Genomic DNA, 27,492 nt, shown 5'->3' on the forward strand with positions numbered 1-27,492 from the left:
CGGATTATTTTCGTAACCCGAGGCTCCACTGTACTGATAACACCGCGCCCCGTGTCTCCGGATGATCTCTCCCAGCGGTTTCATGTAAATGTTAAATAGCATGGGGGACAGAATGGCCCCTTGAGGGACACCAGATGTAAGTGCCCTCTTGTCAGAGCACACGTCCCCCAGCTGCACCATCTGGAATCTGCCCGAGAGGTAGGAACGGAACCACTGGAGCGCAGTGCCTCCGATTCCTAACTCCATCAGGCGTTCCAGAAGGATACCATGGTCAATGGTATCGAAAGCAGCTGAGATGTCTAAGAGCACTAACAGGGACACGCTACCCCTGTCCATGCCCAGATGGAGATCATCAACCATGGCATGTTTACACTATAAAATTTACCACAAGAAAAAAAAAGGAGATACATTTTGGGATGGGGTAGAGATAGCCTACTAGTCTGTTGTAGCAAAAAGAACAAACTATCTTATAGAACCTTAAGAAGTTACAGTAAAAATATATATATAAAGGAATACTTACAGTTTACAGTTAAAAAATAAAGGAGTACTTACATCTTACAAATTATTGAAGTCTACATTCGACCTCAGGGCGGCAATTATTGAACAAAATACTTTTACATCAATTTATTCTTTTTGTTGTTGGTGGTGGTGTTGTTAACCACCTTCGAGCCAATCTCAACCCATGGCAACCCTGTGGAGGAGGTATCTACAAGACCCTCTGTCCTCCACTGCTCTGCTTAGTTCCTACAAACTCATACTTGTGACCTCCTTAATAACCTCCATCCATCTAGCATGCAACCTTCTTCCTTTTCTACTTCCCTCCACCTTTCCCAGCTTTATTGTTTTTTCTAGTGAGTTCTTCCTTCTCATGATATGTCCAAAGTACGACAGCCTAAGTTTTGTCATTTTGGTTTCCAGGGAGATTTCTGGCTTGATCTATTCTAGGACCCATTTGTTTGTCCTTTTGGCTGTCCATGGGATCTTCAGCACTCTTCTCCAGCACCACAGCTCAAATCAGTCCTTTTTTTGGGGGAGGAGGGGGGCACAGGTCTTCCTTCAATACCAGAAAAGTTCTGCTCCCCACATTAATAGAAGCAGTTAGGGAAGGCCAAAATTCCTCTATTGAGGGAATGGGATGCGGGATGCAGGATGATCTTATGCCACAGTATCCCGTTCTCCTCCAACACTTATTGTTAGCTCAGTATCTGATCTGGACACCAGCAGGTTGGCTCACTTTTGCTTCCTTCTCGAGCGTTGCTTTTGGAACACTGTATAAACAGATCCAACTGAACAGAAGACAATGTGGAAAAAGCCCAGCCCACACTGCATACTGTGCTCTCATAAACAACACTGATTGTGTTTCATTGCACACACATTTTTCAATCACACATATACATGCCACATGTATGGAAATGATTAGAAAAGTGGAGGGCTGGTAAAAGGAACAAAAAAATCATTCCTGGACTCATCTTTGAAGAAGCTTTGAAGTGATCTCTAGAAGATCTAATGTTTTTGTTTACTCATGCAATGGTCAACTTGGTTGTTTAATTTCACATGTTTGTATCTTTAGTTCTGAATAAAAAGTCTACTGAAACAATATGTAGAGAGATCTTGTAGCACCTTTGAGACTAATTGAAATAAAGAAGTTGGCAGCATGAGCTTTTGTAGACTTCAGTCCCCTTCCTCAGATGCATAATCTTTCTGTGTTATTTCTGCCTCTGGTACCAAAGTTTCTGTTAAAGGAATGCCTAGAACACATCTACTTTTTAAACTAAGGTATACCCATACATGCACAGAAAGGCGCACCAAACATCACTTCAGCCTTCTTAAAGAAAATATGTATGTAAGTATGTAATAAACACAGAGAAAAAGCTACTAGTTCTACAGGAAAAAAGATTAACAAATTGTATCTGAAGCTTTTATGAAAGCCAAACCATTTGCGTTAGGGGTGGGAATTTTGTGGCCCTTCAGGGTCTATTGGACAGCAAATCCCAGAATTCTTTGCCATTAGCTATGCTGGCCAAGGATGTTGGAAGTTACAGTTCAAACACATCTGGGTAGCGCACAGTCCCCACCCTGTGAGAGCTCTGTGTCTTTTCCCAATATTGAAACGTAATGATAATAAATAATAATAAGTTTTATTTATAAACCGCTTTTCCGCAGTGATCAAAGCAGTGTACAAGTAAGTATTGCAATGACAAAATACAGAATACAGACTAAAAATTGCAATACATAAATAAAACTTCAATAAAAACATTACAGTTATACAAATTAAAACCATTACATCAAATCCAGGCTAGCTGAGAGCAGTCAATAATACAGTACATATCAAGGAACATCGGGGAAGTCTTGCCGAAACAAGAAGGTCTTGAGTCTCTAACTCACGTATACAGGAATTACTGTATGTTATTCCACACACATATGGCAGAGCCTGGAAAAGTTACTTTTGGGAGGCAACATAGAACCACCAACCATGTTGGCTAAGGAAACCTAAGTGCTGTTGTCTAAAAAGTAACCTTTCCAAGTTGCACATTCAGAGTGATCCCATGTTTGCCAGTCTCTATAACAAAATGTAACAAAAGCACACACTGTGGTGATTCCATGATTTGGCAAAAAAGAAGTTGTAAAATATAATTGCTTTCAAAACCCACTGTCTTTTCTATCAGCCAAAGATAGCTAAAATTATGTAAGATATATTTTTTAAAAGGTTAAGGGATCTTCTCCCTTTCCCACACCCTCGAGTAATTGTTGAGTATCTGCGACCACTCCTTCTTTCTGGGCAGCCCTGGTTGGCAACAGGGCTGGATGTCACCAAGCGGTCCCTTTTGCCCCTTTATCCAACTTTGACTTTCACCAGAGTCCTTTCCATCCTTCCTATTGGGGAAATAGGAAATCCCAAAAGCACAGTGAGCGAGTAGGGCATGAATGAGAATGGAAAGAAGGGGTTGATAAAGAGGAAGGTTGTCATCTAAATAAGAAGAATTACATCAGGATAGTAAGGAATTATACAGTTTGGGTCACTTCTCCAGGGTATTAGATTAAGAAGTTGCAGTTACAAAACAGTTACGTCTAGCATCTTTGAAACTAACAACCAGCTAACAAATACCTGTGATGCCTCTAACTAAATAGTTCCTTGCCACTTCCACAGAAGTAAATGTTGTGTTCTCCGATTTTCCACAAATCGGGATGCCAAGGAGTCTGCCCTTCAGGGTCCCATCCTCCACCCATCCTCCCTATGTAATTTAATTCTTGATACTAATACTTACAAAGCAGAGTTTTATAGCATATTTATTCTCTACTCTCTCTCCAAAGAGTTAATGCTTATAATACATAGGTTATTCTTATTTTATCCTCACAATCAATCTGTGAGGTGGGTTAGGCTAAGATATTAACCCCAATGCCCTGTAGTTAATTGCATGTTTGAGTGGGGATATGATGCCAGTTTTCCATACCCAGTCTAGCCACTACACTACATCATCACATTGGTATATAGCATTATATGTCAGCTGGAGATACCCCTATGCAAATCAATGCATTAAATATCCCACTTTGCATCTTCAGAGATTGAGCCATCAAATTGAAAACAGTTTCTGGGACTAAACCCTAGCAAATTTTGGCTGAAAATAATTTCCTGTTGGAAGTTCTTCACAATATTTTATGTGATGGTCATGGAACAGATTCTTAGAAGGAAAGTGATAGGCTGGTCTGCTGAACAGTGTCTCGTTTTAGCATATAAATTTCAGGCCTTTAAAAGGAATAAAAATCTTGTCCTTCAAACAAAAATCCACAATTAACTATTTCCTAGTTCCCTGAAATAAGGAATTGGATTAAAAACATGAATAACTGAATGTCTATTTAAAATGAATGAAAAAAACAGAAAAAGAGGACTTGCTCTACCATTAAGCACAGCAAGGCAGCTGTCTTATGATGCAAATTTTAGGTGCCATGGAAGGCCAATTAATTGTTAGTAATGTAATTCATTATAATTATAATTTATGCAAGGGAGGGGGAGAGGCACTTTAAAATGATATTTCTTAAATGCAAAACCAACTTTACTGGATGAAGGTAGTACTATGTATACTTTCTTCTGCCTCAGGCATCAAAATGCCTTTGGCTGGCCCTGATTTTTTTAATTACACAAGAATGTCTCATTGAACTACCATAGGAAATTGAAAGTCAGACTTGGACAATGGATAACAAGAGCAAACCAAGGTGTGTTGGGAATCAGAAGCCATGGGAATAAAGCCAATAGATTTTTAGTTTTAACGTTTTAAAAATGCTGTATATTGTATAATTATTTACATATCATCAACATATAAAGCAAAAAAAAAAAAATGCTATTATTGTTCCTGAAGCAAAGGTGAAATAGAAAAGAAAGGACAGATTGCATATCTGTAACTAGTTCTTCATGCGGTCATCTGTGAACTCATACAGCCTATGCCAGGGCATAAATCAGAACCTTCTAGAGTATTACATAAACTTTTTGGTAGTAACACTGCCCACCTCCAGTGCCTCTTTGTAAAGGGCCTCTCAGCAAATCCGCCAGTTCTATTGCATACGGATGCAGGAATCCAAAGGACAGGCAGGACATGACAAGGGGAGGATGAGTGAAGTTGTGTGGGTTCACAGATGTCCACTTGAAGAACTATAGTTACAGGTATGCAACCTGTCCTCCATCCTCCTCTGTGACTCATACAAATGGGAGACTAGCAAGCCACACAAGAAGGAGGCATGAATGTCCTTGCAAATAAAAGAGAAGTTTACTAAACATGAAACAAACGTGAAACATCAAACATAAGCATAACACCCCGATACCAATGCAAGGCAATATCAGTACATAACAAATTTCAGATAACAGAGATCTGAAACATCAGTACACAATACAGAATCAAAGTGCAGAAGGCAGAATTACCCTGAAGGAAGGGTAATACTACAATCAAGTAATGGAAGAAAGAAGTGCAGACCTATCGAAAGCAGTGTGAGCTTGAGAACTTGAAGCTACAACATAGTAAGAGATAAAAGTAATTGGCTGCGACCAAGTAGCCACCAGACAAATGTCCTCAAGTGGTGCACTGGCCAGGAAAGCTGAAGACACGGCAGTAGCCCACATACAATGGGCTCAAATTCGAGCCATAGGGTCCTTTTGAGCCAGTTCATAGGTGAAATAGATGGTCAACACCATCCATGTTGAGATGCACTGTAATGAAGGCAGTTTCCTTCGGTGAAGAGTATCAGACGAAGATCTTTTGTGAAGTCAGAAAAGGTGCCATCTTGTCAATGTAGAAAGCCAAGGCCCTCTGCATGTCAAGACAGTGCAGCCTCCTCTCAAATGCAGAAGTCGGGTTCTGCTTGAAAGCTGGGAGTATAATGACCTGGTTGACAAGGCAGACACTATCTTCAGCAGAAAGGCAATGTCAAGCCTCAGCGCAACTCGATCGCGATGGAAGAATGGAAGTTCTGGATGGTCCACACACAGAGGCCCAGCCCATCTGGCACACATGCTCATGATCAGAAAAACAGTCAAAGCAGGAACTGGGGATTGCAGGAAACCATAGGCTCAAATGGCTTCCCACAAAGCTAGGCCGAGAGGATATCCAGGCTCCAATGTATCGCTGGGCCCAACATTGGAGGATGGAGGTTCTTATACCCTTTCAAGAACATCTTCACAGGAGGATCAAGGAAGCAGGAAGACTTCCTGAGCAGCTGAAAGTTCACAGAAATTGTTGTGAGGTAACGCCAGATCAGTGACAGTGACAAGCCCCTGAAAGACAATGTAAGAAGGAAATCCAGAACATGTCTGATATCAGCTTTGAAAGAGACGTGAAGTAGTGCCAATAAGTCCTGAAATGTCCTTCACTTGGTAGAGTACAAGGATCTGGTGGAGGATAGGTGAATGGCTGTGATAACTTACCGAACAATCCTCCATGCCATGAATTTGAGGGTGTCAAGGTTGGGATGCCTGACCTGGCCTCAGTACAGGATGAGGAGATCCACTTTACATGGAAGTTAAATGTAGACCATTCGAGACAGATGAAGGAGAAGAACAAACCATGGCTGCTGGGGTCACCACAGTGTAATCAGGATGCAAGTTGCTCTGTCCCAGTAGAATTTGGCTATTATCCTCATTAGTTGAGGGAAGAGACAAAAAACGTACACAGTGACACCTCCCCAATGAAAAAAGAAGGCATCTCCATGTGACCTTCCATGATGTGTCTGGGAGCAAAACTCTCCGCACTGAGCATTCACCTCTGACATGGAGAAGTCTAGAATTAGAGTGCCCCAATGATGGACGTTCAATATCAAGATGCCAGGTTGAAGCATCCATTCATTTGACAAATTTGATATCCTGATGAGCATGTCTGTGAGGATGTTCTCGTTTGCAAGGAGATGGACCACCATGACTATGATGTTCCTGTCAATACACCAGTCCCAGAGTTGTTGCATAAGCCAAAGAAGCAACATGCATTGCGTACCTCCTTGCTTGTTGACGTAGTAAATGACCATAGTGTTGTTGGTCAGCACTTCTTTGTCTTGCAAGAGAATTTCAAAGGAACAGAATGCCTTCTGCACTGTTAACAATTCCAGGGCATTCATCTGGGAAGACTTTTTCCTCCAGTGACCTTGCAAGAAGAAGTTATCAAGATGGTTCTCCATACCATTGTTGAAACATCCCTTGTGACAAGTGCCTGAGGATGAGGAAACAAGAGCATCCTGCTGTGGACATTGGCTGCATTCAACCACCACCTCAGAGAGTACTAAACATCCCTTGGGATGGTGAGCCACTTCATGAGGGAGTCTTGATCTCAAATGACTCCTCTAATGATGCCTATGATACTAATGGCCACAATACCGAGAGTGTTGAGACTGATGATGTCCCCTGGAATTGTGCCTTAAACTCAAGGATGAGTCAAAATCAGTAGTAGTAGATGGCCCAGATCGAGACTGATGTTACCACCCATGTGGTAAAGATGGTAGGGGAGCTTAAGGTCTAGCTGCAGACATACCTGAAGAAGGGGGCTGTCCAGGAGAAGTGTAATCAAGACCTGCACTATAGGGGAAGGATCCAGAATCTCATCCTCCAACACATTTTCAATGTGTGGGCAAATGGCTGAAACCACCTTGACAGATTCGGAGTAACATGAGAACTCCAACACCTGAGGAGGAAGGACTTCTGGAGGCAGTGGATCCTGTGGCCTTCAGTGCACTAGGGGTTGACTGAGCAGAAGAGGAAGGCTCTTGTAAAGAAATGATCTTGACAGTAACTTGAAAAGAGGTCATGGCAGGAGGGAGTTGTTGCCTCTAATTCAACCTCTAGTGAATGGCTAGGTGTAAACAGATGTTGACATACTACCATATTATCAGAATGGGCCTGTGAGGTCCTAGATGATATGAATACCAACTCTGCCTGTGAACCCCTGAAAGCAGGGCAAACAGATGACAGGATGGAGGTTGAAGTGGAGATCGACTTTGATGTTGATGCTCTATGTTGGTTCCATACTGACCTATCCCAAAGGCTGAGTAAACGGTATGTAAGGCCTGAGAGGCCATTCGTACAAGAGTGCTTTCAGACACAACTCTCTATTCCATCTGGACTAAGGCATAAAGATGGCACATTGGGCACAAGAGGCTACTACATCAGCTTTGCCAAGGCATACAAGGCACTTAAAGTATCCATCCTGTTTTGGGATCCTAGTGCCACATGTAATGCACTTCATGAAAGAAGAAGAAATAGCCTGAAGAGTAAGTGCAGCTTCAGATGCCAGCACCACCAACAACCATCAAAGCTAAAAATATATAGGCCTGAATTGGCCAACAAAGCCTGACAATCCAAGGAACGGGGTTCTTAACAATGCTTCTGTAGTGGCAGATGAAACAAGTTAAGATGAAAAGACAAATGGAAACTATTTTGGTGGTCCTGAACTGCCTTTGCCACACATATGGGACTGTACCTCTCAATATTTCCCAGCTAGTTTGGCCAGCAATCTCTTGCGTGTACTTGCCCATGCTGGTTGGTTAATGATAGTTCAAAGCAAGTGAATCATACCTGGAGGGCATCAGCTGAGAAATACTGATTTACCAGTGTCACTGACCTCAAAGATCAAATACACTGTTTGGAAGTATTTCTTGACCTGCCTTTAGCAGTAGAAGTCTAAGTCACATCAGTCCCAGACAGCATAGTCAATAACCAGTGCTTGTGGAAGCTGAAATCCAACAAGTGGAGGTCCACAGTTTTCCCAACCCTGCTGTAGCCACAAGTGGCAAGTCGAGTAAATAATGGCCTTTTCCATTGGTATCTAGTATGTTCACTGTAATTTCTCCTGGAGGAGGTTGACTTGGCTATCATTCTAGATCACCACAATAATGGGTTGGTGCATATATTTCAATGTGAGGTAGAGTATCAAATAAAGCCCTTCTTTCAAGTTGAGATGCACGGTACTAACAGTAAGTCAAGTTATTTTGACACGTAGGCAGTGGCTGCTGACAGCTTTCATGTATGGGGCAGTGAATCTGGCCCAGAGTTTAGTCTGAATGTTGAGCACTATCAACAAAACAGCTATAGTAACATTAAGTCAAAAGCCTAGAGTGGCTTTACTCCCCCACTGACATGGGAGCCCCTAGTTGTCATTACACTTGAGGTGGGTAATTCCACAAGTATTTGTCCCTTTGTTGGCCTTAAAGATCCAACAATAATAAAATAAGTAGTTGCTGCTCATTGTGACACCCACATCAGCTGCTTGTTGTGGCTGTCTCACTCTAGCTAGTAGTAGAGCAGACATGGTGACACAGGGTTACAGTATGTGCTAAAATATATCCTTCTCTTTGTGAGTTAAGTAACTGTTTCTGCACATAGGATACATACAGGCATAATCACAGCACAGTTCTTCATGAATGCTACAATTTTGTCATATTTCTATTTTCTACCTTTGTGTTTTGCCCTCCCCCTTTTGGGCTGATGGACATGAAATATACAAGATAACAACCACCATTCCACCAGTGTAGTGGTGAAATAATAATGATAATAATACAGTAATAAAATTAACTGAAGAACTTCAGTCTTGGCATAATGTAAGTACAGGATTGCCCTCAACAGAGCTTATCCAGATGATAAGTTCAAAGCATGCCAGTTATTGCATTTCACTTGTTCAGTGCTTATGAAAACTGAAATTTATTTAATTTTCTATCTTGTTCTTTGGAAACTTTATATCAGAATTTTCTGCCATTCTGCAAGATTATAGCCCATTCAAGTTGGGCTATGATCTTGCAGAAAATATGTTGAGGACAGAGTGTATGTTGTGAGGTGTATGAAGGCACATTGTTGTGGGAGAGATGCAAAACAGTCAAGAGGCTTCCTTTTCCACATTTGCCTTTAGTTTGAATACTAATGGAAGTCCCCATTTAGACTCTCAGTAGGAGGAACTGTGTTATTCATCATCAATATTGGTACATGCATATACATTATAGTGTTCATAACATTTGCACAGACACTTTCTAGACAGCACTTCAAATCACACTTCCCTGCTAAATAGGGAAGAATTGTATCTCATAGCAATAAAACAGAACAACTTCCTTTAGAACAATGTCTGGATGCTATACCATAAATGAACATCAACTGCATGTTTGGTGCTTGGTAAGTTGCTGGTCTGCAAATAATAATGTATACACTACTGAGTATTCTTTGCCTAAGAAACCCCTATAAAATTCATGGGGTCACCACAAGTCAACAGGGAAACTGAAGGTGTGCATGCACACAAACACACACAACACTTTTAAAGTGTTCAAAGCCCTTCAGCTTAACCTATATACACAATGATAAGTCAACCTCATGTATAAACGAAGGACAGATTTTTGGGCCAAAATTATGGATTTTGATATGATCCATGGATAGGTCAAGGGTAAAACTTAGGGGCATGTAACAAAGGATCTAAAGAGTGAAGCAAAGGAAAACAATGCCAAAGAACTTGTGTAAAAAGATGAAGTGACCAGTGCAATCCTGTGCACCTTCACTGGAAAAGAATTTCATCTGTCTTCAATGGGTCTTAATATGCATAGGACCGCAATCAGCACCGCATGTGGAAATGCCCATTTTTTTAACCCCTGATGTGATCGGCAAGGGGAATTATATCAACATAACTCATACAAATTACTGCAATAAGATAATCGAATCTGACTATATTATTTGTTTTATAACAAAATAAAACATTATTTTCTTTTGCATTTAAATATTTCAGGCTTTAGGCATGCAAATGTATACAGAAGCCTCTGTTAGAAGCTTCTTCTTCTTTTTTTAAACAGAGCCCAGATGCTGGTCAGGATTAAGGTTACACCAAACACATTCTACACTACCATTTTCCAAACAAAATGAAGCAGACAGAAAATATGGACAAGGAGCTAATAGGAATGGAGTATTACTATGAAGAGAAATCCTGCTTTATTTCATTGGTACCGCAACTGTGTGCTTACGTAATATAAAATAAATGCCACTAAATTCATCAGGACCTACTTCTGAATTAACATTTTTAGGACTGTGTTATAGCAGCATGCAATTGCATTCAAACAGGAAATGTTCATGTAATGCAAATGGATCAGAACTGAGGATTTATAGCGGCATTTCCTACTATACTAGATCTGTTAGGTCTTCTGTAAGTACATGTTAGTTAAACATCCATCATTTTCTTCATTGTTAAAGCCTATTATTTGAAGGTGGAAAGTTTTGTTATAAAAGTTTGTGTGTATAGATAAAGGCTCTAAGGACATGTAAACTGAAAGTATGCACACACAAAATGTTAAGACAAGGACAAGAGGGCCAAGTCAATATCCTAGAACAGCAACTACAGTAACACCTTGCTAAATGTGTTTTCTATCAATGACCACACTTGCTCAGGTGATACAAATGTCATATATGAGATTCTGTAAGGGGAAATCACTAGTTATGAGAATCAAAGTGCTTTGTTCAACTGGTGCCATCAGTCCTCTGGAGAAAATGGCCGTCAAGACTAGTATCATCTCAGTCAGAATATCTTCTGGGGTCCAACAAGCAGCAAACATAAAAATGGTTTCAGAACAAAATGAGCAAGCATGGCTAGGGTTAAACTAGTCCCTCCTGATTCTTCTTCTGCTCTTAATCTTTTATCGCCCTCGCCTAACAAATTTTCTGTGTTTCCTCCTGCCTCTTTGGATGAACTCTCTACACTTCTGAACTCTTCCAAACCTGCAACCTGTTTTCTTGATCCAATTCCTACTCGTCTTTTAATCTCTATAGCTCCCTCCTTTCTGCCCTCGCTTCTCCATATCTTCAATCTCCCTCTCTCTACAGGCTCCTTCCCTTTGGACTTCAAACATGCTCTCATTTCCCCAATTCTGAAAAAACCTTCTCTCGACCCCTCCTCTTTGTCTAGCTATCGTCCGATTTCTCTTCTTCTTTTTCTTTCTAAGGTTTTGGAACGGGTTGTTTATTCTCGCTGTCTTGAGTTTCTTGAAGCCAACTCCATCCTCGATCCCTTTCAGTCTGGTTTCCGCCCAAGGCATTCTACTGAGACAGCTCTCACTAAGATCTCGAATGACCTTTTACAGGCCAAGGCTAATGGCCTTTACTATGTTCTCATCCTTCTTGATCTGTCTGCAGCCTTTGACACCGTTGATCACTCTCTTCTAGTTAATATACTTTCTGACCTTGGGTTCTCAGACTCTGTTCTCGACTGGTTTAGATCTTACTTGTCTGGCAGATCTTTTGCAGTGGTGGCTGGCGGTCAGACTTCTTCTCCTGTTCCCTTATCTGTTGGAGTTCCCCAGGGCTCTGTTCTGGGTCCCCTTCTGTTTTCTCTCTACACACTGTCCTTAGGAAAACTCATTAGCTCTTTTGGCTTTTCCTACCATCTGTATGCCGATGACACCCAACTGTATCTTTCCGCCCCTGACCTTTCTCCAAGGCTTGAACAGCAAGTTTCGTCTTGCCTCACAGCTGTCTCGCAGTGGATGCGCCATCGGTGTTTGAAGCTCAACATGTCCAAGACGGAGCTTCTTGTCTTTCCTCGTAAGCCCACCCTTCAACACTCCTTTTCTGTCTCTGTGGACAACATTTCCATTCAACCAGTCCAGCAAGCCCGCAGTCTTGGTTTTATCTTTGACTCTTCTCTGTCGTGTATCCCTCAGATCCAGACCACAGCCAAGGCTTGTAGATTCTTTTTGTACAATATTGCCAAAATCCGACCATATCTCTCTGCCTCTACTGCCAAGATCCTGGTCCATGCCCTAGTGATCTCACGACTTGATTACTGTAACGTCCTCCTGGCTGGGCTTCCTCTTTCTCACCTCTGTCCTTTAATCTCTGTTCAGCATTCAGCTGCACGCATTATCACTTCCACCCACCGCTCTGACCATATCTCTCCTGTGTTGGCATCCCTTCACTGGCTCCCCCTCCCTTTCCGCATTCAGTATAAGCTCCTGCTGTCGACATTTAAAGCCCTCCATGGACTGGCCCCTCCTTACTTATCAGACCTTCTTTCTCCTCACCTTCCCACCAGGGCCCTCCGTTCTGGTAGTCAAGGTCTGCTGTCTCAGCCCAGGATTTCCTCTGCCCCATCCCGGATTCGCCCCTTTTCACTTGCTGCCCCTCACTCCTGGAACCTTCTTCCCCCACAAGCAAGAGCCATCACTTCTTTAACCAGCTTCAAAACGGAGTTGAAAACCATCCTGTTCAGAGAAGCCTTCCCAGGCATTGCATAATTGTCGCTTACTATTTGATGTTCTTTTGGTGCCTGTTTATCAAACCATTTCCTGTATTGCTATGTACTGTATATGCATTATCCTACTTGAGAGTATGTATTTTCCCTGGAAAATGATTAACCATCCATTATGAAGCCAAGCCCTCCCTCCAGTCCATCTGCCTTGGTCCAGGCCTTGGAGGTAGAGAGGAACTGCTGGACCTCTTACCCTTTCCCTCCACCACTCCCTTCTCCTTCTGTGTCATGTCTTTCTAGATTGTAAGCCTGAGGGCAGGGATCCGTCTAACTAAAAAGATTGCATGTACAGCGCTGTGTAAATTTACAGCGCTTCATAAATAAAGGTTAATAATAATAATAATAATAATAATAATAATAATAATAAACTATCCTTCCTTACACAAGGTTTTAGCTCCTAAATCATTAGCATTATGTAATATTTTTATATAGTGTTCTGTGAAATGTAATGATTTGGGATTATACAACTTAGATTTTGGTATGAAAGTCTGGAATGGGGGGACTTTACCTCTGGTCTCTTTCACTGCACACAACTGTAGCACTTTGAGACCACTTAAATTATCTTGGCTGCTTCCACTGAATCTTGGAATTTGCAGTTTGGTGAGACGCTAGAGCTCTGGCAGATAAATCTAAATGCCTCTCAAAACCACAGATCTTAAGATTCCATATGATGGAGCCATGGCATTCAAAGATGTATACATGTGCTATAATTATGCAGTGTGAAAGAGAGATTTATGAAATCTGCTAATCCCAAGGTCCACCAACCAGAGCCATCTGGAAAACAGTGGCTCAAAAAGACAGACATCAGATTGTAAAATAAGGAACCCCAGAGCACATACTCAATATATTAATTTGGTTTTGGTACCATAACTGGATTCTGTACAGAAATCTTTCCACAAATACATCTACTCTTCTTTTTCTCAACACTCCCTGATTTGCAGTCTAGCAAAAGCCTTTTTGTTTCTGTTGTTAAACTACTGTAAGTAAGAAACTTTTACTGATCTACAGCCAATCACTCTCAGATCAATCAGTAGGTTCCAATCCATCTTCTGCCCATCCTAAGAGGATGGAGAAGTGTAAACAAACAAACAAACAAATGTATTGTGGGTCAGTCACTGCACTTTCTCACACCAACTTTTGCATTTGTGTGTACCATCAATATGAGCTGGAACAACCAGCTATGAACTGCAGCAGAAGAGCACGAGTTGGATTTTCCTGTTGAGGAACCAAGCACCTTGTTGCTCATGGCAACCCAACTGAAATTAGGAATAATTCCCTACCACCACCATACATCTCCTCTGAGGATTGCTGGAGCCATTCCACATCCTGAAACCTCCAAAGTCACCTGCATATTCTCTGAACACTGACTGTTTCTCTTGTTGCTGCTCCTCATCATCACTGATAAGGGAGGGAGCTTCAGATCGATTCTATCACTCCAAATTCACAGGATGGTCCCTGGTCCTCCTCCTTCTATGTGTCACATTCCTCTAAATTTCTCCTATTTTGGGGAACTGACCTGAGAGACATCCCCTGTGTGATTCTCATCCAGGACAGTATGTTCTGCTCTCTTCAAGAAAACTTCATGCTCCCTAATATGCTGAAAAGTAGATTGATAGGCCTCAAGTTACTGTTTCTTCTCTTCCAGCAGGGCAACCAACTTGTACTTGCTGCACGTGTAGCTATCCACATAACTACACATGAAAACAGAAATATCTAAAGGCATAATTAAATCCCTCCAATGCACTAAAACAACTTTTTAAAGCATTGAGAAAAGTAAGCCTTTACGTTGTATTAGAACAATAAAGTGGGCAACAATATGATGATCTTCTATTTAGAAAAGTATTCCCTAGTTGAAATTCCACCAATTCCCTATTAGCTAGCCACCGTAGGTAAGTATATTTGGAGAAGGATATCTGCAGTGTATCTGAAGACAGATATTGAGAAAAGCAATAATGACCTCAAACAATTAAGAACTTTCAACACCAAAAACAGAACTGTGAATAGTGCCTGGAAGGGGACCAGAAGGTAATGAGGATTCCAGTTCATAGCAGAGATGGATGGTACTGGCCACCCACTTCGAGAGTCTCTGTGAAGACACAGGCAGCCCCATCTTAGGTTTCAAGTAACATTGGAAGAGTCTCTCGGAACAGCTTGAACCCGTAGTTCTGTCCAAATAGAAGGCCAAAGCCCTCCGAACGTCCAAGGTGTGCAAACTGTGTTTGGCATCAGTAGTAGGGTTCGAGGCCAGGGTCAGCAAAACAATGTCCTGACACATATGAAAGGCAGACACCACCTTAGGCAAGAAGGTAATGTCGGTATGGAGGACAACCTTATCCTTATGGAACCTAAGGAAAGGCTGGTCCCTTCACAAGGCACAGAGTTCACCCACACGGCGGGCAGAGGTGATGGCCACAAGAAAGGCTGACTTCCAAGTCAAAAGTCTCAAGTCCGTTGTGGCCATGGGTTCAAAGGGCTTGGATTGAAGAGCAGACAGCACAGCGTCCAAGCTCCAAGCTGGTGTCGGTACTGAGACCAGCGGGTAAAGGTTGTTGCAACCTTTCAGGAAACTCTTCACAAGAGGGTCCCTGAAAAATGAAGGTTTGCCATGAAATTGAAAATGGGAGCAGATGGCAGAAAGATAGCACTTGATGGAAGTGAGGCACAGCCCCGAATCCAAAAGTGCCATCAGAAACTCCAGCACAAGAGGTGTCGGCACTTAAGATGGAGAGAGGTCTCTCACAGAGAGGAAAGCCAAATACTTCTTCCATTTGGAAGCGTAGGACTTCTTGGTGACCAGTTTTTGGGCAGCCAAAATCACCGTCCATACTGAGGGAGGCAGCAAGGCTAGGGACGGATCCTCCATGCCACCAATGGCAGGTCCATGATGTCCGGGTGCCGAATCCGGCCGCACTGGAGAGTGAGGAGGTCTGGCCAGAACTCAAGGCGAAGGAAGTCTCTTTTGCAGAGGTGGATCAGCTTACTTGCTAATTAGCTTATTAGCTTACTTGCTGTTCACCGCTATGATCTTTGGAATAGCGGTATATAAATAAAACAAATTATCATTATTATTATTATCAGGGATGGAAACCACGGCTGTCTTGGCCACCAGGGAGTGATCAGGATGGCATCCGAGCGGTCCTGTGTCATCTTGGACACCACTCTGGTGATCAGTGGAAACGGAGGGAAGGTGTACAGCATCTCTCCTGACCAAACGAAGCTGAACACGTCTCTGAGGGAATTCTCGTTGCACGCTCAGGAACAGAACTGGGGACAGTGGCTGTTGCGAGTGGTCACGAAGAGGTCGATCTGGGGGCTGTCCCACTGACTGAAGAGATCGCGGACTGTCTCGGGATGGAGCCTCCACTCGTGAGAGATGGAGGAGGACCTGCTGAGCTGGTCGGCCAAGTCGTTCTCGTCTCCCGGCAGGTGGATTGCTTGGAGAAGAATCCCTCTCGGGATGCACCAGTCCCAAATCCCAAGTGTGATGTTGAGCAGGGTTCTGGACCTGGTGCCACCTTGTTTGTTGGGGTAGTACATGACAGTGGTGTTGTCCATCTGCAACAGAACTACCTTGTTGGAGAGAATTATTTCGAAAGCTCTCAAGGCCTCTTACACTGCCAGCATTTCAAGGGCATTTATGTGGAGAACCCACTCTTCTGGGGACCATTTGTCCTTGATAAAGAGCCCTGACATGTGGGCTCCCCAGCCCTCCATCAAGGCATCCATGGTTAGGGAGACCACGAGGCCGAGGGAAGCCAGGAGAGCCAAGGCGAAATCGACCTCTCTTCGGAGCTCGTCGGCGGATGGGGTGGCGAAGAGCCAATCGTCTAGGTACAGGAAGACTGAAGCCTCTTTGGTAAAGATAGGCAATGACTGGAGCCATGCACTTGGTGAAGACTCTCGGGGCCGTGGAGAGGCCAAAGGGAAGGACGTTGTAATGATACATGTCTGGACCGATGGCAAAGGCCAGGAATCTTCAATGACTCTCCCGAATCCCCATGTGGAAGTACGCGTACTTCAAGTTGATGGTCACAAACCACAGGCCCTGGTGTAGCAGAGGCAAAATAGATACAAGGGTTACTATATGGAACCGTCGGTAGACTAAATAAGAGTTAAGAAGTCTTAAGTCTAAAATTGGCCTAATGCCACCATCGGCCTTGAGGACAGTACGATACCTAGAGAAGAAGGCCCTAGGGATTTGTGAAGAGTCCTAAGGCAAAATGGTGCCCTTTGCCAGCAAAGTGCGTACTTCGTCGAGAAGTGTGTCTGAGGGAGGTGGGGGGGTGGTGGCAAGGACAGTTCCTGTTGGTGGGAGCTCTTCAAACTCGAGGGCATAACCCCTACAGATGATGTCAAGAATCCACGAGTCGGATGTTATTGAAGCCCAGGTGTTAGCAAAGGGCCTCAAGATGTCCAGAAAAAGGAGAGGGCCGGGGAGGACAACGGAACACGCAGCCATCATTCAGGACCTCCTCTTGCCCTGGTCGGTACCCTGCTTGCGCTGGCCCTTTCGGTACCGAGCAGGGGGCTGGCAGCGACCAGACGAAGAAGAGGACTAAGATGAGTAGCGCTGCCTCTGATGATCTTGCTGGTAGGGGCGGTCTTGCTGGAAGGACTGCTGTCCCTGGTCATACCAATGGCATTGGCCCCCAAAACGCCGATGAGACGAAGATTGGGAAGGTGCAGACATACCATTTTTTTTGGCTGCGGCCTTCATCCTGTATTTAAAATTGAGGCACTCATCTGTTTCTTTGTTGAACAGCCCCGCTTCATCGAAGAGCATGTCTTCGATCGTGGCCTTCACGTTCTGATTAAGGTCAGATGAGCGCAGCCAAGCGTGCCTCCTTAATGCTATAGCTGCTGCCATGGATTTAGCAGAACAGTCCATGGAGTGACGGACTGAAGTAATGAACCAGCTGCCTATGGAGTGTGCTTCATCTCTGATCTCCGTCAGCACTCTCTGGGACTCGTCCGGTATATGTGGGATAACCGGCGAGATCCGCTCCATTAGGCATTGGTCATATGCCCCCATGCAGGCGTTGTAATTAGAAACTTTAAATCCCAGCACTGATGACGAGAAGACTTTCTTGGCAAGTCCATCAATTTTCTTAGCTTCTCTGTCGACCGGAGAAGTAGAAGTTTTCAGGGTGAAAGTTTGTTGGGAGCCTTCCGCTATGGCAGAGTTCTGCCTAGGATGAGAGAAGAGCCAGGACGATGATGACAGAGTAATCCTATATAAGGATTCAATTTTTCTGGTGGTGGGAGCAACAGAAGCCAGAGTGTCCCAAGAGCGTTTGGCAATACGCTCCAAAGATGGCAGCAGTGGGATGGATGGTGGAGTGGGAACCTTCCCATGAATTCGTCTCTCCACCAGGTCAGCGGCATCATCTTTGGTATGGGTAATTTGTAGGTCTAGGGCATTACCCATCTTGATGATGTGTTCCGCAAAGAAACGAACATCGTCAGTAGGTGAAGATAACCAGGGCTGAAAGAACTCTTGGGGTGATTGGTGTCGGGCCTCATCCGAGGATCCAGAGTCTTGAAGGGAGGCTCGGGGGAACCGTTGGACGGAACCTTCATGATCAGAGTCTGAAACACCACTGGTGTCGGATGGTACATTTCAGGGGGTGACGGCAAAAGTGGGTTGAAACGTTGGTACCAAAGCTTGCGACAACGGTACCAGGAGCTCCTGGGGGGCCGAAGAAGACTTCGATGGTGGCCTCAGCTTGGGCTTGGATGAGGCAGATGAAGTGAGGTAGCAACGGACGGATTTGGGACTGATGGCCACATAATACCTGTCAGTCTCGCTGTCATAGAAAAGATCAGAGTCTTCATGTTCCTGGTGATGAGGAGGCTGATGAACAACGGCCTGAGTGAGGACAACTTGAGGAACCGGAGTAGGGGAACGGCGTTCCTTTGAAGGGGTCCTACGGGGACAGTCAAGGACCTGAATGTCGTCATCCAGCACTGGAAGAAATGACACAGTGGCAGGCAGAGAGGAAACTGAAGCTGGAGCAGGAGAACGATGGTCACGATAGGCCTCTGGAATGACCGGCACCGAAGGCCTCTCTGGAGCAGGAGTACGATGGTCCCGACTGGCCTCCGTGGGAACCAGTACTGAGGTGGTCTTGTTGGGCTCAATGGGCATTCTGTGGTCCCTGGACATTGACCTAGAGCCCTCGGGAGACTTCAAATGTGCCTTCTTGGAAGAGTCATGCGGAGATGCTTCATTAGGATCTGAAGGCCTTTTTCTGGAGGACTTCAAGCCTGGGTCCTTTTGGGAACTCGAATCCTTGTGAGCCGAACCCAACTTCTTGGAGCCCAAATCCTTATGCTGACACTTGTCCCTCTTAGAGGGCTTCGACTTGGGCTTGTTTGGTGTAGCTTGCGGCCTTATGTCCCTCGAAGGGACGGGGGCACTAGGCTCGGAAGTAGAACTCTGGGCCACAGTGGCCGAGGTCGCAGGTACCGATCCAGGTGCTGCAAGGGGCAAGATGGGACGATAGACCGGAGGAGGCAAGAGTACCTGGCTGTACAGAGCTGCCTTAAGATGAGAGTCCCGATTCTTCCTTGAGGGGTTAGGGACTTGCAGAGGGCACAATTCTTTGGAATATGGGCCTCGCCCAGGCAAAGGAGGCAAGAAGAGTGCGGGTCCTGGCTGGGGATTTTACCCCTACAGACGTCACACTTTTTGAAAAGCGCTGGCGACATCTTTGGTCGGGACAGAATCCAAATTGAAGTCGAGGGAAGCTGAATGGCCACCAATATCGGGTGGAGGTCAGATTGAGGATAGTCAGACAGTCCGAGGTCAAATACACGCAAGAATGGAGAGTGGTCAAATGGTCCGAGGTCAGGTTTTACCAGTGAACAAGCAGAGTCAACAAGCGAAGTTCCTCAAGCAGCTAATGTGGTGGAAAGAAGGAACTGGGGAATGAGCGGGAACGTAGGGTACTTATAATGGGTGGGCGGAGCTACCACCAAAAAGTTGCTAAAAGTTGCAAAGTTAACTTTACCCAGTGATTCCAGAAGTTTCTGAGCAGCACTGCGCAGGCACAATACAACCCATTTGTATGATTCGCAGAGACCACGAAGAAGAAAAACACACACACACACACACACACACACACACTCATCCCTCCATATTTGCGGCTTTGATATTTGCGGGTTTGATTATTCACGGATTTGATTAATATGTTCTCTCTAGAAATATCTAGGTCCTCCAGTGCAACTCTATGGCCAGTGTCTGTCGGATGTTGACCACAGAGTTGCCCTGGAGGACCCAGAGATTCCTAGAGAGGTGTCTTCTCAGGTAAAAACATGGTGTTTTTATTATTTGCGGTTTTTCCATATTCACGGGGGTCTTGTGCCCCTAACCCTAGTGAATACGGAGGAACAAGTGTATATTTCTGCAGCACTATGACAAATTACACCCCATTTTACCTAGCTAATGCTGACCAGCTGGTCATACCCAGATTTCTAAAGATACCAGACATGAACTAAAATGGCAAAACCAGAAGACTACCTTTCTGTTACTTTATAACCTAGTTCAGAATAGTTTCTTTAAAGACTGGTAACTTTAAAATCATAAACATATAAAGGTAACTGCATGTAGATACAAAGTAAGAGAACATGTATGAGTCAATGCTACATTATTTGGGCTGCAGTAAACTACAATGCATACAGATTATTTCCTCTGCCATGTTGCTTATTATTGTATATAAGAATAGCCAAGAGCGCCATTTTAGTCCAGCAAACTCTTCCCACAGCGCTCAACCAGATGCCCACGGGAAATCCAGAAACAAGACAAGACTATAATATGAACTATAGACATTTCAGACCTGACAGAAGTAAAACTATATAGTGGTAGTCATAGTGTAATATTTTTCAGTTAGGCAACAATTTATAGAGAGAGCTTGTAAGTAAATGTGGCTTTTTTTCTTGGTAAAATTTAAATAAATTGAAATTGAAAAAGATTTAAACTGGATATTGTTAAGAAAAAATATAAAGAACAAGAATAACTTGTTGTTTTGGATATTAACGGTGTTGATTACAGTACTCTTTATACGTAATATACTTTTCATACAAACACTTCTAAGGATACAACCGTATGCACACCATAAAGCCACACTGGACATAGCAGGACTTATGTACAAATAAACATGCACCGAATAGGACTGGAAAGGTATAATTAATCATTTAAAGGTTTAATATATAAAGTCATATAAATGCAACATCAGGTAACATGTCAAATAGGTTGTGTACCAAGCAAAACATTTAATGCTGTGGGAAAATTCAGGCATTATATTTTTGAAAACAAAACAGCTCACAGACCATGGCATTTGCAGTCCTAACTCCAGAAGATAATAATTAGGCTTGATTCACACATGATGGGTTATGAACCAATAAACCACAATGTTTTGATCCAAGAGTGAGTTGTGTGCCCACATAGTCCCTCTTTGTCATTCTCATCATGTGCCCAATTTCGGCGCTTTGAATCTGGCATATTAAATAATACACTGAGTGGTACCCAAACTGAAAAAACCAGATTTAATCACTTCTTATACTCCAGCATAATAGTTTAATATCCTGGTGAGAAAAAGGATGATTAAAAGAGCTGATCAGTTTGGGCATAATCAGAAACTGTGGTTTAACAAATCAGGTTTGCAAAATTGTGCAAAAGCAGGTTTGTGTGGGGAGGAGGAAAGTGAACAGGTCAGGAGAGTGCGCATGGGCACACCTCATGCTCTCTGGCCATTAAATGATAGTATTACCTTGAGACTGCAATGTTTGAAAAAGGCCACACTGTCTGACTGGTCTCCGTTTAATTTACAATTTTGATTTCAGTTTCACTTCAAAACCCCCAGATGTCCTAAAACCAAGAAGGGTTGCTCGCAACTGAGCTTGCCTGTTAGAAGCTGCATCCACACTGAAGAAATAACCCAGTTTGGCTCCGCTTTAACTGCCCTGGCTCAAGGCTATGGAATTCTGGGAGTTGGAGTTTGTTGTGGGGCCCAGAGCAGAGCCTTGAGCCAGGGCAGTTAAAGCGGAGCCAAACCGGGTTATTTCTCCAGTGTGAATGCAGCCTATTATAACAATCACCTTTGTTCTAAGGTGAGTTGGACAGTTACCAGAAATAGGGTCTACTTTGGAGGAACACTTCAGTGCTGGAACCCCCTCTGCTTAATTGCCCAGCTGACAAGAGGTTTGACTTTTTAATCTCTCTCTCTCTCTCTCTCTCTATTTAGGGATGGGGCAGGAGGAAATAATTCTGACATCCTGGAATTCTGAACAGTTTTTAGGACCCAGATCCCAAATATTTCCACAGATGCACTTTTTGTTGCAAAATTTCCACGGCAGTAGCCTTACAATTGATTCTTTGTTGGACATTGTTACCTGTACAGCAGTAAATTATGTCCCCAAATTGCCAAAAAAATATCCCTCAGCATATTTGATATTTGCCATTGGGTGCTTTCTCACACAGCCAAAGACAAGATGTGTGCTAGTTGTTTAAAACCATATTGTGTTTTCTGGTTCTGAGTATTCAGGAAGTATAAACTCCCAATTATTCTAGGATTTATGTATAACATGTAATCCACTGGAATTCTCTGTGGGATAGGAAAATAGTTCATGATACTAATAGTGTAAGGTTTGGGTTTTTTGTTTAATTACATGAGATTAGGTTTCAGTGGTTTAGGATACAATCCTAAACATGCTTTCCTATGAGTAAGCAGTAATTAAATCAGTGGGACCTACCTATCTCTAAAAGTTTGCTCAGTTAGTGATTTTTAAATGGCTTCTAAGGCTCACCAGTGCTAGCAAAAAATGCTGCTACTCTTACCTGCTTCACTTGTTTTAAACTATGTTGTAACTCACCTTGGAAAGTTTCTATTGGAAGATGGTACAGAAACATTTTATTTAAAGAAACAAAGCAAAATTGGATTGAAATTTCCACTTATTACTATTGATTTAATATCTGTCAACAGATATGAACAAATATTTGCTTTGATAATATCAGTGCTTTCATCTGGATATTTAACATATACTCATAATTGACCATTCTTTAACACTTACTGAAAATTGTATTAATAACAACACATTCAACTGTTTAATTCTGAAATATAGTTAATTATGATTGCTATGTGACAATAATTCTAAATGCAACGCAGAAGCTCTTTTTATTACTCAGTCAACATATTACGTATAATGGTTATGTCTGCCAGAGAGAATTCCCTTCATCCAAATGTAACAGAAGTAGAAATGGAGGATCTGATTAAAATCAATTATTTAAATTGCTTTGATTTCAATTAATCCATCATGTTACAAACCAGCATTAGGTAGCACAAACAAGATGAATTAATCTAATGAAGCAATACCAAAACATAAAGTTTTCCCCCCTGAAAAATCCAACCAGGTCACAAGACTGCAAAGAAGCATAAAATGCAGACTGAATAGTCGCTGGGTTGACTTATCCCTAGAATGCAAGCATGCTCAGCAAATTCCCTGTGTCAGACAGTACTTGGAGAACTCAGCAGTGACGCTTCTTCTTATTACATTTGAGCCTAGGCAACAGTTGAAGAAACCCAAAGGTACCTCAAATAACTGAAATCAGTGTAGTATTGATCCCTGTTATTTTTCTACCCTGTATATGTAGAATTTGTCTGAACATTCCTATGTTCTTCTTCTTATACATTACAATGGATTTAGGCTTATTCTGTCTCTTCAGATGATTTTTCCTTTTGATCAAAGTACGGAATGATTTTGCATTTTTAGGATTTCAGCCTGTCACATCTAGGTTTCTTATACTTTGCTGCACAGGCCTCACTTCAGCCCATTAAAGGAAACAAGCTAAATAATTGATTTGTATATGAGGGAATCAGCCATTCACGTTAATGCAAGCTATACTTAAATGGTATAAATAGCTCTACCCCATGGTTTGCCTGCTATGTATCTGGAAGCTCAAACCATAGTATGGATGCATCACAATGCTTAGCACAAATAATAGTTTGTTATGATGTCCAGGCTGAGACACTGTATGTACACATGTGGACTATAACTGCTCTTTTAAAAATCAATTAACTGAATTGGATCCAGGCTAGCTTAGGGTTCAAGCAGCCCCGGTCAGCCCTCAATTGCTGCGGACCATAGTGACCAGACGCCACAGTCCCAAAGCCAGCCACTATCACAGCCATGAATTGGCCACCAGTAAGGAGTGGCTTTTTACCGCTCCTCTTCTGACCAGCTTTGGGCTACCTTAGGTGGCCATGCAGCAGCTTCCGGTCGATCCAGGGTCATGCACCATCTGTGACAGAGTGTGTCTGTTAGATCCCCAAAGCGGCTGGAAGCCACTCTTTTTTGTTTGTGTTTCAGGCCTCTGTCACACTATAGTTGTATCACCTGGCTAAATCTAATTGCTAATCTCAACTGAGATATACTGACTGACTCAGTGTGAACCTGGTAAGTCGAGACTTAAATTAACTCAGCTGCTTCAGTAGAACTGTTCTAGCTGGGAAGAGTAACAAGCAGGTTTAGGCCAGTATTTCAAGGGTACTAAACATGACTCTGAGAGCCAGCGTGGTGTAGTGGTTTGAGCATTGGACTACAATTCTAGAGACTAGGGTAGAATTTTCCACTGGGCCATAAAAATCCAGTGGGTGACCTTGTCACATACTCTCACATGCTTTAGGATCACCATAAGTCAGAAATAACTTGAAGGCACACAACCACAACATATGACTATAGCCAACTTACTGTTATCATTGACAGCTTACAAATATTTATATAATACATTTGGAACAGACTTACTTACATTTGGTGTTTTTCTGATTCCTCCTCTTTAGTTTTGTTCCACTCCTGATTTTCTTTGCTTTTTATATCAACAGCACTATTTTAACATAAGAACAATAGAATTACAATACAATATAATACAAAATGGAAAAAAATACATTTTTTAGATTAACATCTAGCAAGTTAGAAGAGTACATAAAGGTACATATTGTCTTGATTAATATGTATTCCATGGAATCACAAAACATTTTTCCCAATAAAAATTTGAGATAAATATCCTTGTTATTTATATCAATCCTTCCTCATAAGAGCTCTGGTCAAACAAACAAGTAGCAAATTCGATAGCTTCCACATTACATTTCTGTTCAAATATCCAACAACAGAGATAGCTAGTGTGGTGTAATGGTTTGAGCATGGACTACGACTCTGGAAAACAGTGTTCGAAACCCTGCTTGGTCATGGAAACCCACCTTGGGCAAGTTACACGCTCCCTGCCTCAGAAGACAGCAAAGCACATCTGAATAAATCTTGCAAAGAAAACCGGGTAATACTGACATAAGTCAGAAACACTTGAAGGTACACAACAACAACAATCCCACAACAATATTTTTAGGCATAAGTGAGGTATCACACTTGATTATATTTTTTATTATATTAAATCTTGCTAGCCAAAGTGGTTGTATTTGTGCATATTACTTTAATATATTACCCCTTCTCTGTATGACCTGATGCCATAAAAAAGGTATGATAAATTTTCTCCAAAGGGACTGGAGTGAAATATCACCTGAACTGGATTTTGTGAGGAAAAAAACCTATTTAAGGATGCATGAAATAACTTTTTAAACATCTTATATAACAATTTCCATTTGTCTGTAGCACTTCCCTGTTTCCATTAACACTCAAAATTAAAACTAATCTGTTCTAAAGTAAAGGGCCCAGTACCATTTCCATACCTTACCTTTCATATTTGAAATGAGCAATATATTTCCTGCCTCCATCCTGTGGCCCCCAAACTGTGCTCTTTAAGGGATTTTGGACTTCAGCTCCCAGAATCCCACACTATTGGTCAACATGGCTGAGGCTTCTGGGAGGTGAAGTCCAAAATCTCTTAAAGGGCACAGTCTGGGGATGACTGAATTAGACTATGTTGTAGACCTGTAATTTTATTTAAATAACCAATTATATTTTTGTCTGCAAATTTTGAAGGACAAATGGTATTTGCTTTCCTATCTTAATTATAACTTTTTGGTAAGTTAAGACTTTTTAAATTCTTCAATATATCCCAAAATTAAACCAGTATACCTCTGCAACCCTAATCTACTTCCCTTAATTATTTTCTCATTTATGTCTCGTAACTGAATAATTTGAAGCTTAAAAGGACAACCGATACATGGTCAGCACTGATCTTAGAGACAGATGATTTGGACTACAGTCTTGAATAGACTTATTTGGCCCTGTTTAATTCTGTAAACGTATTTATTAATTTAGTTTATATCCCATCTTTCTGCTAGTATGAGATCTAAGATAGCATAAGAAGTAAACTTACCTCCAAATAAACTTGGACTGCACTGTCAAGTCTTCTAAAATTTTGTCCTATGAAATATGGTAACTACATTCTCCTTGCAGTCAGCCTGTCATTGAACATACAAAGGTATTACTATTCACAAAACAAGAGTATGAACAGTATTGAAAATGAAAAAGATGAAAAAGAAGACAGGGTTCCTGTACTTGTAATTCTTTTATAGATAACAAACATAACGCAAGATATACTTACTAAAAACACATTAATGTAAAGGTACAGGGGCCATATTCTGTATTGTATCTGCATTAGGGAGGATCATAATGCCAGGCAGCATGGATCCTGAGAAAGTCAACTAATAGTGTGTTAATGTCAGTCTGGGAAAACCAGCAGGTATATGAACATGACAGGGGCATCCTATGGCAATACTGGTTAGTAATAATGGCTAGTAGAGGAAGACATAACAAAGATTTGCAATCTTGGAGTTTTGACCATATGAGCTTTTGCATTTAACTATAAGGTTTTATGTTAGATTAATTGAATGGTGCAAATATTTGTTTATGTGTATTTAATAAATGTAAAATCAATAAAATCCTATGCATCTCAAAATAAAGTCAGCACACTAGTCTCAAACCAAAAGATAAAAGCCCTCTCAAACCCCTTTATTATAGGTATTTAGTAATAGTAAATACCTATAATAAAGGGGTTTGAGAGGGCTTTTATCTTTTGGTTTGAGACAAAGAAGTTGTATTATTTTAGCATCTTCTTCATCCTCCCTAATCCTATGATTCCTCATGGGTTTCCAGTTACCGTAATTTATTCTCGTTGGACTTTGCATTCTTCTATAACATTCCTGATCTTCTCCTGCTTCTTCTTCAGTTGCCTTTCTGTTCACCCCATTTTACTATCCAACATTTATCTTCTTAGTCAATAGTCTTAGTGTCTTGATCTTATCCCTTATTGTATGCTTATCTCTATTTGTTTTATTATTTTTCCTCTTCTAGTCTTCTGTTCTGTCGTTTACCATTTTATTTTAAGCAAGTTATCCTTTCCCCCCCCAAAATGTATTAGTCTCCCTACACCTCACAGTATCTAAGCTCCTTGGGCAACGTTTAAAAAGTTGTATCTTCACATTCTGTGTTTTAATTCTCTTCTTCAGTCTCTCCGATCTGGCTTTTGAATGTGCTGGTCCATTTTAAAAGCGTTAATCAAAACTTTAAACATTTTTGTCCCACGCGTCTTTACCAAGTTCATAGCCATTCTCTTATTTTATCCTCCTCCTCTGCTCTTGTCTTCCATTACACAGATCTCAATTGGGCTCTCTATTATTTATAGTTTCCGCCAGTGCGGAAGTTCTTCTCAACTTTGCTTTCCTGTTGGGGTTCAGTTTTTCTCTTGGTATTCTTCTTTCTAATTGTTCTTTGCATGTTTCATTTATCGTCTTTCCTTTCA

General features: G+C 42.1%; 1 protein-coding gene across 6 annotated transcripts in view; it reads right to left on the reverse strand.

The window, feature by feature from the left end:
* ARID1A (AT-rich interaction domain 1A) overlaps positions 1-27,492 on the reverse strand; it is a 130,287-nt gene that overhangs the window by 97,929 nt on the left and 4,866 nt on the right. For 5 of the 6 annotated variants that reach the window (XM_089479314.1, XM_089479309.1, XM_089479312.1 and 2 more), the window contains 2 exons: positions 26,068-26,152; positions 24,544-24,618 (listed from right to left, as the gene is read on the reverse strand). The gene's annotated coding sequence lies outside the window, so the exon portion shown is untranslated. Of the gene's footprint in view, positions 1-24,539; positions 24,619-26,067; positions 26,153-27,492 lie in introns of all 6 variants that reach the window. The other variant, XM_089479313.1, reaches the window with a different exon arrangement.

This window comes from Sceloporus occidentalis, unplaced genomic scaffold (assembly GCF_023333645.1).
Source record: "Sceloporus occidentalis isolate IW3139 unplaced genomic scaffold, rSceOcc1.0.p SCAF_13, whole genome shotgun sequence".
Lineage (NCBI taxonomy): Eukaryota > Metazoa > Chordata > Lepidosauria > Squamata > Phrynosomatidae > Sceloporus > Sceloporus occidentalis.